The sequence below is a fragment of the Rhinoderma darwinii genome, chromosome 6, assembly GCF_050947455.1.
Source record: "Rhinoderma darwinii isolate aRhiDar2 chromosome 6, aRhiDar2.hap1, whole genome shotgun sequence".
In the NCBI taxonomy this organism is placed as follows: domain Eukaryota; kingdom Metazoa; phylum Chordata; class Amphibia; order Anura; family Rhinodermatidae; genus Rhinoderma; species Rhinoderma darwinii.
In genome coordinates this window covers 65,170,902-65,183,831 of record NC_134692.1, presented here as the reverse complement: position 1 = coordinate 65,183,831, position 12,930 = coordinate 65,170,902, and the positions used below count along the sequence as shown (strand labels likewise).

Below are 12,930 nucleotides of genomic sequence, written 5' to 3'. Positions count from 1 at the left end.
TTAATAAGGACCTATATATTTTGTATTGCATATATTACTGTGTAATATATGGCTTCAGTTTTATTAAATGTTTACTGGTTTCATTCTAGGGTGTTGTATGTTGTACGCACAAGTTATATGCTGCATGTGATATTTCTAGAGCCTGATAACTGTATTTTGCAAAAATGTCTTCCTAGTAAGAGGAATTTATCTAGGCAGCTGTTTTTGAGACCGTATAGCATACATTCATTATTTGCAGAATATGTTGTTAGTTTACCTTCTAGAAATTTTGGTGTCATTCATTGTTTGTCCATGTGGTACAAAAAACCTTACAAAGGATCCCTGGATGGCATCTAAGAAATACACTTTTCTTAATAATGTGCAACTACACTCAGATTTAAACATTATATTACTTGTTCACACTGTTCCCCAAATTGGGACCCCCTTCTCCACCACAGCCCTGCGACATTGTGTCTACAGTCAACCCCACCTTTCTGTGTGAGTAGTGACAAATGTGTGTTACAATTCTCCTTGTCCCTACATACTGACAGTCTCCAACCATTGCTGACAATATCACGCTGTGCAGGGACACATCCTCCTGATAAGGGGAATGGTAACACCCATTTGTCCTTTAGTCCTGGGCTACACAAAGGGTAAGGCCACACGGAGCAGCCCTGACACGGCCGCGACGCGGCAAACAACCGCGCTGGCACTATGTTAGGCTTGGCTGTCAAATACCTTATTAAGGAGTATTGCGGTAACAACAAGCTACCCCCTATCCGTAGGGTAAGGGGTAACTTGCTGATTGGTGGGTGTCCGACAGCTCAGACCCCCATTGTTTACGAGAACGAAGAGCCCAAAGTTGCCCGAACTCCAAGTTTAAACCAAGCAGCAGGTCGCTCATGCGCACTGTAGCTCCATTCATTCTCTATGGGAGAGCTGGAGACAGCCGAGTTTAGTTTTCGGCTTGTTCCGGCGAGGCATAGAGAATGAATGGAGCGGCAGTGCACATGAGCGACCTGCCGCTTGGTTCAAACTTGGAGTTCGGGCAACTTTGGGCTCCTCGTTCTCGTAAACAGTGGGGGTCTGAGCTGTCGGACACCCACCAATCAGCAAGTTACCCTTACCATACGGATAGGGGGTAACTTGTTGTAACCTGCAAAATCGTGCGGCCATAAAGGGTGTATTAATTCCCTAGCCACTAACAGGCTATTTGACAGCCGCACCGAACATGGTGCCGGCGAGGTGGTTGGCCGCGTTGCGACCGTGTCTGGGCAGCTCCATATTGTGGCCTGACCCAAAGACTTTTTGTGGAATAGTGCCACACACAACCCCCTGTAAATAGTGTCACACTCACCTGTCCCCGTTTCCACGCCATCCTCCCCTCCAACAATACAGACCTGGTCTCTTTTGACCAGGCCTCATCCAGCAGAGCAATGCAGGTGGCGCGATGACATCATTGCATCAAGTTCATCACAAAAAAGCGATGAATGGCAGGGAAGGGAACTGATGGTTCCCTTGCCTCACCAGCGCTGTCAAATGTGCAAGCAAGGCCTTAGTGCATGTTCATACACGGCAGATTTTTTGCAGAAATGTCTGCAACTGTCCCAATCTTCTAAATGGGGCTAGCAGAAATACATGCACAACCTCATACAAATCTGCTGTGTGTGGATATACTCTTATATTCTTGTCCCTAACCTGCAATACATAAAAGTGCTGATTATGCTGGAAAAACAGTTTTTCTAACCTTTGAAAGCAGAAATTTAGTACAGCTGAGATATATTGAATGGCATTTAAAATTCTGTCAGTTGTTCCTTAGCAAGAGACTGCAAACTGCACCTTGTTAGTAGCCGTATGTGCTGACAAGTGACAGTTCACGTTCTGTTACTTAGAATCAATTGAGTGTTAAATGTTATACAGCAAATCTCAAAGAAAGTAAAGCTACACTTTGACCCTTTTTAGGACAGAGCTACTTTTCAACTTCACAAGCACAATTTTTTTTTATTTTTCCCTCCCCACACTCTGACAACCATGACTTTTTTATTTAACCCTTTCGCTGCCAGCGGTTTTTGGACATTTTGCACCACTGGTATCAAGGACAATTTTCAGACTATGGAAATACAAGGAAAAAAACACGGCGCCACATGGTGTGAGTAAGCCCAGAAGTAGCAGTCAGTGTATGACAATTGAATGCTTACCACAGGACCGTAGATCAATCGCGTTCAACAGGTGGATAGAAGTGAGTGCTGCTGCCGAAATCCCAGCCGGTCAGGCCTATTGGCCACCGCAATAAAGGCAATATGCAATTCGAGAAAAATGGGAATAAGTACGGCGCTGCTACTCAATGATGATACAAATGCTGTAAAATGATGAAGTTTATTGATCAAGGCTACGCGTTTCAATGCCGCATCGGCATCTTCCTCAGGCCATATGAATTACAGTATAAACAACAGTGCTTTAAATAAACCACGCGGTGAGAAAAAAAAACGCCAATGTGATCAAGGTCAAAGTGCATCAATGACGTAATCACTAGAGGAAATTGTAAGTTAAGAACATTAAAAATACACAAAAGCATATATATGTAAATAATAACTAGCAACATTCCTTAAGAAAGGAGGAAAAAAAGCAAGAAAAGACATAAAATATGAAATCGTAACGTTTAAAACATACATTTGTATGCTAACCGGAAGGTGAAGCACGAGTACAATCTTAAACATCCATTTGGATGTGCAAACATAGTTCTAAACATCCATTCTGATGTTTACAGTACTAAACATCCATTTGGATGGTCAACACAAGAGGGTGAAATGCAAATGATATCTGTAACATCCATTTGGATGCTATGCTGCTAAACATCCAAAAAGACGCTCAGCTAGATGGCAATAAGCATCCATTCTGATGCCTATAGTACTAAACATCCGTTTGGATGGTCAACACAAGAGAGAGAAGCTTAAGTGATGTCTGTAACATCCATTTGGATGTTATGCTATAAAACATCCAAAAAGACGCTCAGCTAGATGACATTAAGCATCCATCTGGATGCAAAACTTCAAACATCCACATGGATGCCCAGCAAGGACTTGGAACACAAAAAGGGGTATTAAGCATACAATTGGATGCAAACAAAACAGTAGAAGATACAAATTATATTAAATGCTAGAAATTAAATGCTAGAACAATAGAAGCTAAAAAGTTAATATGAAATACATTTGGCATAATTCAAAGCACGAACTGTTGCAGTTAATGCAACAATTACATGATAAAAGACATTGCATAAATATGAAATGAAAATAAAATATGAAATCTATAACTACCACTCGTATTTATGATACAGAATACACAGGGAACCACAGGAACCGGCAAAGGATTCCCGGAACCACAGCAGCCACAACGGACCCAGATAACATGGAGCAAACCCAGAGAGCAAAAGGACAATGAAGGCAGGGTAAGTGTCAAAAATATAAACATATACAATATGCATATAAAAAAATATATATATAATATACAATAATAAACCATTCAACAAAACCTTCAAATTTAACGCATTCTAAAAAATATTACTAAATATGATATATATAAAAATGTATGTAAAAAGGTAAAAATAGAGATAATCCCAGTCATAAATATACCCTGAATTGATATAAAAAATGTATACAGAAGATCTAACTATTAAGCATTAATCAAGAGATGTTTCGGAAATGTCATTTAAGCCATTAGGATGTAAGGTCATCAGTTTAAAAATCCAAAAGTTTTCTCTTTGTTTGAGTTTTCGAAACCGGTTAGGGATGTCACAGGATATTTGTTCAATGGGGGTAATAATAATTTTATTAAATTGGCAATTATGAGATGAAGCACAGTGTCTCGAAACACTATGCTTTAGGAACCCTTTAAGGACATTGTGCCTATGTTTATTGATTCTGCTACGCAGACATTGAATTGTCCTCCCAATATATTGCAGCCGACACGAACATTCCAGTAGGTAAATGACAAACATTTAAGGAAAGCCCTAATTGGGAATGTTTAAATGGTTCTTTCAAATGCGGCCAAGGCCGCTGCTTATGTTGTAACAACATTTCACACAGAAAAGACGTTTTTTGTTCTAATATAACTAGTGAAACATTCCCAATTAGGGAATGATACTCCAGAAGCGTACATGAGAACAGTAAGAGAAAGAAAGAAAAGCAGGGACAGTAGGAAGGAGATAAAAAAAGGGAGGGGGGGGCGTGGCTTGGCTGCCGGACTGAATGGTCGCGTGAAAACCTAGCTCCGTGCTGCCTCACCGAACCTAAGCGACACACAAGCAACAAGGACCTCTCTCACATCCCGCCATTGCCGCACCGGAGAGGGAACCCCGCCAAGCATGCCTAGACAAAAGAAGTCGGTGAGTAGACCAGCGAAAATGCTGGATTTCTACTTTCCAAATGACCGACAGACGGTCCAAAATGGCGCCAATACCGAACACTGCACAAGCCCACTCACCTCAATGCCGGGGCCCCGACAGTTTAGATCCCCACTTCGCCGAAGCAGCTCCGTCCCAGCGCTGTCACCTGGATCACTGCCAGCTGGTCCGCACTCACAGAGTGCAGCTCTAACGCCGAGGAAGGGGACAAGGGGGATGACAGAACCTAGAGGCCGCCATCTTAAAGGCCACGCACGTGGCATCCTCTCCTCCTCACCTCCTTCATCGGGACATGGGAGCCCTTCCTCTCGGTCAAAAAAGGATGGTTATACTGCCCTAACACACCAGGAGACAGATTGTTCTGAGGGAGACATGGAGGAACCCTCAGATCTTTTTACAGATATGCCATCTACATCTAACCCTGTTACAGAACTCACACTCAAGACCATGCTGCAGGCACTTCAGCAATCTCTTTACTCAGGGTTTGCCCAGTTAATCAAGCCCATGTCTGTCGCAATACATGAAGTGGAAGATCGTGTACAACACGTGGAATCTAAAATGGGGGATTTTGCAACTTCCCACAATGAGCTTATAGACGCTCACTTCGACCTAGAAGCTGATATTACACAAGTCAAAGCAAAAATCGCAGACTTAGAAGACCGTTCCAGAAGGAACAATATCAAGTTTCGGGGTATCCCTGAAGACATAGCCCCAAAAGATCTAACCCAATTTATCCAAAGCTTTGTTAATGCCTTGCTACCTGATTGCACCTCTAGAGATTTGATCCTAGATAGAGCACACAGAGTTCCCAGACCCAAACACCTATCGACAGATGTGTCCAGAGATGTTTTAGCTCGGTTTCACTTCTTCCATATCAAGGAACTCTTTATGACAGCCGTAAGAAATAAAGAGATAATACCGGAGCCATACAAGTTAATATCTGTTTATACTGATCTTTCTGCCGTCACTCTGCAGTTAAGGAGAGAACTTGCTCCCATCACTACAACTTTGAGAAACAACAAAATTCCATACAAATGGGGCTTTCCGGTACGACTATTGATCCACCAAAATGGCTCTATGCACGTGGTGAGAACTGTCCAAGAAGGTGCGTCACTTCTACAAAAATGGGGCATTTCCATTCCTGACGCCTCTTCGGGAGTTAAGAAAAAACCCCTACCTCACACGATTAAAGATGACTGGCAGGGGCCAAACCTCCGACATCGTCCGCGACGCTGAGGTATATTCACTATATGGTGGTGGAGCGGCGGGGCTTTTCCCGAGACCTAAAAGTCCGGTCCACAAGTTGACTGTTTTTCCCCCCACCGTGTCTGAACTCATTGAAGTTCAGACTCTCTCTTTATTCAAACGTATTTGAATGCTTTTGTTTTGTTGTTTTAAATTTCTTCTTTGTCTAGTGCAGACCACTATGTTACATTTGTTCTCATATAACAGTCAATCCACATACATTCCTTTGGTTCATACCAAGTATGACCTACAACTTGATGTGACACGGTCAAGAATACAACAGCACTCTCACATATACGATGGCTCTTAAAATTGGTTCTCTAAATGTAAATGGCCTTAATAGCCCACATAAGAGAGCACACATGTGGAAAGAGGCACAACAACTGGCATGTGAGGTTATGTGTATCCAGGAGACTCACCTCTTGGAAAAAGACGCCCACCGAATTAAGCACCCCCAATTTCCTCATGTCTTTCAGTCACATTACTCTACCAAGGCTCATGGAGTTTTGGTAGCAGTAAAAAATACAGTTGCTTTTCAACTAATTGAATTGCTTACAGATTCCAATGGGAGATATGTGTTACTAATTTGTTCTATCAACAATGTCAAATATTCTTTGTTGTCATTATATGCGCCTAATAACCACCAACTGAGATTCCTTCAAAAGATTTGCAGAATAATTGCTAAACATAAGCAGGGAAAACTGATTGTGTGTGGGGATTTCAACTTTGTTATGGACTCTGGGATGGACACTACGTCTCAGCCTAGACAATCTAGGGCTGCTTTTGGGGATTGGTTCTGGGGGGAGGAGCTGTACGACATCTGGCGTATGCAACACGGATCGGAACGAGATTATTCGTTTCACTCTCAAGTCCATAATAGTTACTCTAGAATTGATATGTTCATTGTAGATAAGGCGACACTCCTCGTATCAAAAGCCACGACAATTGAAAGCATACAGTGGTCTGACCACGCGCCGATCACTCTGACGATCATGGAAAAATATGACACTAGTCCAGACTACCTATGGAGCTGTAACTCCTATCTTTTATCTCATCCTACTTATAAAATGGACATAGAAAGAGATCTTCACGAATACTTCCAATATAATGATACGCCGGATGTTGGGATCTCCTCCCTCTGGAACGCTCATAAGGCATATATAAGAGGTACGTTTATACGTCTAGGGCATACGGTCCGCAAAAAGCGTCTGGAAGAGGTATCTCAGTTGACTAACGAGATACGCCTTGCAGACACAAAAAACAAATTATCTCCATCATCAGAGGGGGCTGCACAATTGCTTCTACTCCGACAACGACTACGTCTTTGTTTAGTGTCAGAATATGAAAAAAATTTAAGGAAGACTAAAGCCCGTTACTATTCACAGAATAATAAGGCAGGGAAACTACTGCCTACTCGGCTTAAAACTCAGTACCAGAAGACAAGAATACCTTATTTAAAAAATCCCCTCACACAAGATAAATGTATGGACCCCAGAGATATAGTAGAACAATTTAGAAAATACTACTCATCTCTTTACAACCTAAAGGACGACCCCTTTACTAGCTGTCCTACTCAACATGAGATAGTGGATTTCATTAGGAAAGCATCCTTACCCAGACTGTCAGCAGAACAACTAAGTTCTTTAAATGCCCCAATTACAGAATTGGAAATCTTGAATAATATACGTTCCCTTCCAATCGGTAAATCTCCAGGACCGGATGGTCTTTCCAACTCGTATTATAAAAATCTATCTACTGTGTTGACCCCTTATTTAGCCAAATTTTTTCAAAAGACTATGGAGCAGGGCTCCTTCCCAAAGGAAAATCAAATGGCTACTATTGTTACTCTCCCTAAACCGGGCAAAACTCCTGATACCCCCCAAAATTTTAGGCCTATTTCGCTATTAAATTCAGACCTCAAACTCTATGCTAAGATTCTCGTGGCAAGGCTCACCCCTATGCTAACTACCCTTGTGAGCGTGGATCAAGTGGGCTTTGTTAAGGGACGACAAGCATCAGACAACACAAAAAGGATTGTAAATTTACTTCATCTCATTGAAACACGAGCCACACCAGCATTGATGTTGGCTCTGGACGCCGAAAAAGCGTTCGATCGAATTAATTGGGCGTACGCATTTGCTACTTTGGGAGAAATGGGATTTGAGGGCAACATTTTGACAGCTATTAGAGCACTTTACTCGGCACCCACAGCGAAAATCTACACTAATGGCATCCTGTCTACAGAGTTCCAAATAACTAATGGCACTAGACAAGGATGTCCATTATCCCCACTAATTTTTATACTCTCCATGGAGCCGTTAGCTCAACACATTAAAAACTGCGTGGACATTCAGGGAGTCCAATGCCGTGAGGTTTCACACACTATTTCATTATACGCAGATGATATTATCTTATCACTAACTAATCCAGAATCATCATTAGAAGCTTCTATGGACATTATTAACCCCTTCGCGCTCAGGTCAGTAATAGTACGTCCTGCTAAGTACAACGTTCGCGCTCAGGTCAGTACTATTACTGACCTGAGTAAACACGGCGCCATTTAATCCCGGCGCATGTCTGAGCTGCGATACCTGCTGTTTCCGACAGCAGGCTATCACAGCTTAGTGTGCAGGGACCGATCGCGGTGGTCCCCGCCGATTAACCCCTTAGAAGCCGCGTTCAATAGCGAACGCGGCTTCTTAGGGGTTAAGCTGCCATCGCCGGCCTGCTACACGATAGCGGGCCGTGATGGCTACTATGGCAACCAGAATCCTAACAATGGACTCTGGCTACGCCATCGACGGAAGCCTAGTGGGTCCCGACAAAATCAGGACCCACTATGCTTGCTGTCAGCGAACAGCTGACAGCTCTAATACACTGCACTACGCATGTAGTGCAGTGTATTAGAATAGCGATCAGAGCCTCCTGCCCTCATGTCCCCTAGTGGGACAAAGTAAAAAAAGTGTAAAAAAGTAAAAAAAAGTTGTGTAAAAATAAGAAAATAAAAGATTTAAAAGTAATAAAAGTAAAAGTCCCCCTTTTTCACTTATCAGTTCTTTATTATTAATAAAAATATATAAATAAACAAATAAACTATACATAATTGGTATCGCCGCGTCCGTAACGGCCTGAACTACAAAACGATGTCGTTATTTATCCCGCGCGGTGAACGCCGTAAGAGAAAATAATAATAAACCGTACCACAATCACAATTGTTTGGTCACTTCACCTCCCAAAAAATGGAATAAAAAGAGATCAAAAAGTCGCATGTACCTAAAAATGGTACTGATCGAAACTACAGTTCGTTACGCAAAAAATAAGTCCTCGCACGACTTTCCTGATGGAAAAATAAAACAGTTATGGCTCTTAGAATAAGGCAACACAAAAAGTGAATGATTGTTTACAAAACGTATTTTATTGTGCAAACGCCATAAGACATAAAATAAAACTATAAACATCTGGTATCGACGTAATCGTATCGCCCCGCAGAATAAAGTGAATATGTCATTTATAGCGCACGGTGAACGCTGTAAAAAAAATTGAATAAAAAACAATAGTAAAATTGCTGTTTTTTTTAGTCACCACGCCACCTAAAATTAGAATAAAAACTGATCAAAAAGTCGCATGCACCCCAAGAAAACTACAATGGATTCCTCAAGGTCTCTAGTTTCCAAAAAGGGGTCACTTTTGGGGGGTTTCCACTGTTTTAGCACCACAAGACCTCTTCAAACTGGACATGGTGCCTAATAAATTAAATTAAATTAATTAAATGTCACCTCTACTTTGCTCTAAATTCCTGTGAAACACCTAAAGGGTTAATAAACTTTCTAAATGCTGTTGTGAATACTTTGAGGGGTCTAGTTTCTGAAATGGAGTGTTTGATAAGGGTGTCTAATATATGGGCCCCTCAAAGCAACTTCAGAACTGAGCTGGAAACTAAAAAATAAAATAAAAATGAGGCAATACTTCGCTTCTTACATTATACTGATAATGAGCCGTGCCCACCCCGAGATGACCCCAGTTTTGACCGTTTGTATAAACGGAGACCCCTATTAGACCATTTTAGTGCCCGGTTTTCCCAGCATTCACCCCCGACAAGTGTATTTCTATAGATGAATCCCTGGTACATTTGAAAGGGAGGCTTCAATTCCGCGAGTACCTGCCGGGTAAGAGGGCAAGGTATGCCGTGAAGATGTATAAGCTGTGCGAGAGTGCATCCGCGTATACCTACAAATTTAGGATATATGAAGGGAAGGACACCAGTACTCAGCCCCCAGAATGCCCCCCCCTTACTGGGAGTTAATACAAAAATAGTGTGGGATTTGGTGCACCCACTGCTGGACCAGGGTTACCACCTCTACCTGGATAATTTTTATACCAGCGTCCCACTCTTCAACTGCCTCGCTTCCAGAAGTCCTGTGGCATGCGGCACTGCTAGAAGAAACCTGAGAGGCCTCCCTACGACTCTGCTTGGGCAAACACTCAGAAGGGGTGAGAGCAGGGCACAATCTAGCAGCAACATATTGTGTGTCAAGTACAAGACCAGGGAGATGCCACACCAGTACCCATGTACCTGTACGAGGTACCAGTACAGGGACCCCCAAACTAGACTGCATCCTGGACTACAATAGGTACATGGGAGGGGTGGACTTGTCAGATCAAGTCCTGAAGCCTTACAGTACTTCTGGAAGCGGGGCCACAGGCATCGTACCAGGGCAACACTTTTTAGGAGAAGTTCCCCAAACTGGCAAGAAGGGAAAAAGTCAAAAGAGGTGCAGAGTCTGCTATAAGAGGGGGATAAGGAAGGACACAATATATCAATGTGACGCGTGTCCCGAAAAACCAGAGCTCTGTATGAAAGAGTGTTTTCAAATTTATCATCCATCCCTTTATTTTTAATTTACCCCAGTTTTACTCGCTCTGATCCACTTCGCACAGCTTACCCCTCCTCATCTTTCCCCTCTGAGCCCTGCTGTGTGCCCAGGCAGCTGATAACAGCCACATGTAGGGTATTGCCGTACCCGGGAGAGCCAACATTACAGTTTATGAGGTGTATATCTCCGGTGGCACATGCTGGGCACAATATATCGGACACTGAATTGGCATATATGTATAGAAAATTGCAAATTTCGCTCTGCACCAACTGCTGCACATTATCTTTTACACAATACCTGTGGGGTCAAAATGCTCACTACACCTCTAGATTAATTCCTTAAGGGGTGTCGTTTTTAAAACGGGGTCACTTCTCGGGGGTTTCAACTGTACTGATACCTCAGGGGCTTCTGCACACACGACTTAGCACCAGAAAATTCCCAGTAGGCCACATGGTGGTCCTTTCCTTCTGAGCCCTCCCATGGGCCCAAACGGCAGTTTATCACCACAAATAGGGTATTGCCACACTCAGGACAAATTGGGCAACAAAATGCGGTATTTTATTCCTTGTGAAAATAAGAAATTTTGAGCCAAAACGACCTCTTATTGGAAAAAATTTTTTTTTTTTAATTCACAGCCCAATTCAAATAAATTCTGTGAAAAAACTGTGGGGTCTAAATGGTCACAACACCCATAAATAAATTCTTTGAGGGGTGTAGTTTCCAAAATGGGGTGACTTCTGGTGGGTTTCCATTGCTTTGATACCTTTGGGGCTCTGCAAATGCGACATGGCACCCGAAAAGCAATCCAGCAAAATCTGGGCTCCAAAGAACACATAGCGCTCCTTTCCTTCTGAGGCCTCCCATGGGCCCAAACGGCAGTTTATCACCACAAATGGGGTATTGCCGCACTCAGGACAAATTTGGCAACAAAATGGGGTATTTTATTCGTTGTGAAAATAAGACATTTTGAGCCAAAACTACATCTTATTGGAAAAAAGTTGTTTTTTTTAAATTCACAGCCCAATTCAAATAAGTTCTGTGAAAAAACTGTGGGGTCTAAATGGTCACAACACCCATAAATAAATTCCTTGAGGGGTTTTGTTTCCAAAATGGGGTCACTTTTGGTGGGTTTCCATTGCTTTGATACCTCTGAGGCTCTGCAAATGCGACATGGCACCCAAAAACCAATCCAGCAAAACTGGACTCCAACAAACACATAGCGCTCCTTTCCTTCTGAGGCCTCCCATGGGCCCAAACAGCAGTTTATCACCACAAATGGGGTATTGCCGCACTCAGGACAAATTGGGCAACAAAATGGGGCATTTTGTTCCCTGTGAAAATAAGAAATTCTGATCAAAAATGACATCTTATTGGAAAAATTGTCATTCTTTTAATTTCACAGCCCAATTCAAATACGCGCTGTGAAAAAACTACGGGGTCAAAATGGTAACAATAACCATAAATTAATTCCTTGAGGGGTGCAGTTTTCAAAATGGGGTCTGTTTTGGGGGATTCCTACTGTTTTGGCACCCCAACACCTCTCCAAACCTGGCATGCTGCCTAAAATATATGCTAATAAAAAAGCACCACCAAAATGCACTAGGTGCTTCTTTGCTTCTGGGGCTTGTGTTTTAGTCCACGAGCGCACTAGAGCCACATGTGGGACATTTCTAAAAACTGAAGAATCTGGACAATACATATTTAGTAGTGTTTCTCTGGTAAAACCTTCTTTGTTACAGAAAAAAAATAGAATAAAATTAAAATTCAGAAAGAAAAATGAAATTTGCAAATTTCCACTCCACTTTGCTTTAATTCCTGTGAAATGCCTAAAGGGTTAAAAAACGTTCTAAATGCTGTTTTGAATACTTTGAGGGGTCTAGTTTTTAAAATGGGGTGCTTTATGGGGGTTTCTAATACATAGGCCCCTCAAAGCCACTTCAGAACTGAACAGGTACTTTAAAAAAAAGGCTTTTGAAATTTTCTTAAAAATATGAGAAATTGCTGTTTATGTTCTAAGCCTTGTAACGTCCAAGAAAAATAAAATAATGTTCAAAAAACGATGCCAATCTAAAGTAGACATATGGGAAATGTGAACTAGTGACTAATTTGGGTGGTATAACCGTCTGTTTTTCAAGCAGATGCATTTAAATTCTGAAAAATGCTATTTTTTCTAAATTTTCTCTAAATTTTGCAATTTTTCTCAAATAAAGACTGAATATATCGACCAAATTTTACCAAGAACATGAAGCCCAAAGTGTCACGAGAAAACAATCTCGGAATCGCTTGGATAGGTTTAAGCATTCCGACGTTATTACCACATAAAGTGAAATATGTCAGATTTGAAAAATGGGCTCTGAGCCTTAAGGCCCAAACTAGGCTGCGTCCTTAAGGGGTTAAAGTTTTTGGCTCAATATCATATTATAAATTAAATGC

General features: G+C 41.9%; 1 long non-coding RNA gene across 2 annotated transcripts in view; it reads left to right on the top strand.

Annotated features, from left to right (window-relative positions):
- Positions 1-12,930, top strand: part of LOC142655569 (uncharacterized) — a 52,885-nt gene that overhangs the window by 14,067 nt on the left and 25,888 nt on the right. For both annotated transcript variants that reach the window (XR_012849518.1, XR_012849519.1), the window contains exon 2: positions 3,314-3,424. This is a non-coding gene — a long non-coding RNA (uncharacterized LOC142655569). The remainder of the gene's footprint in view (positions 1-3,313; positions 3,425-12,930) is intronic.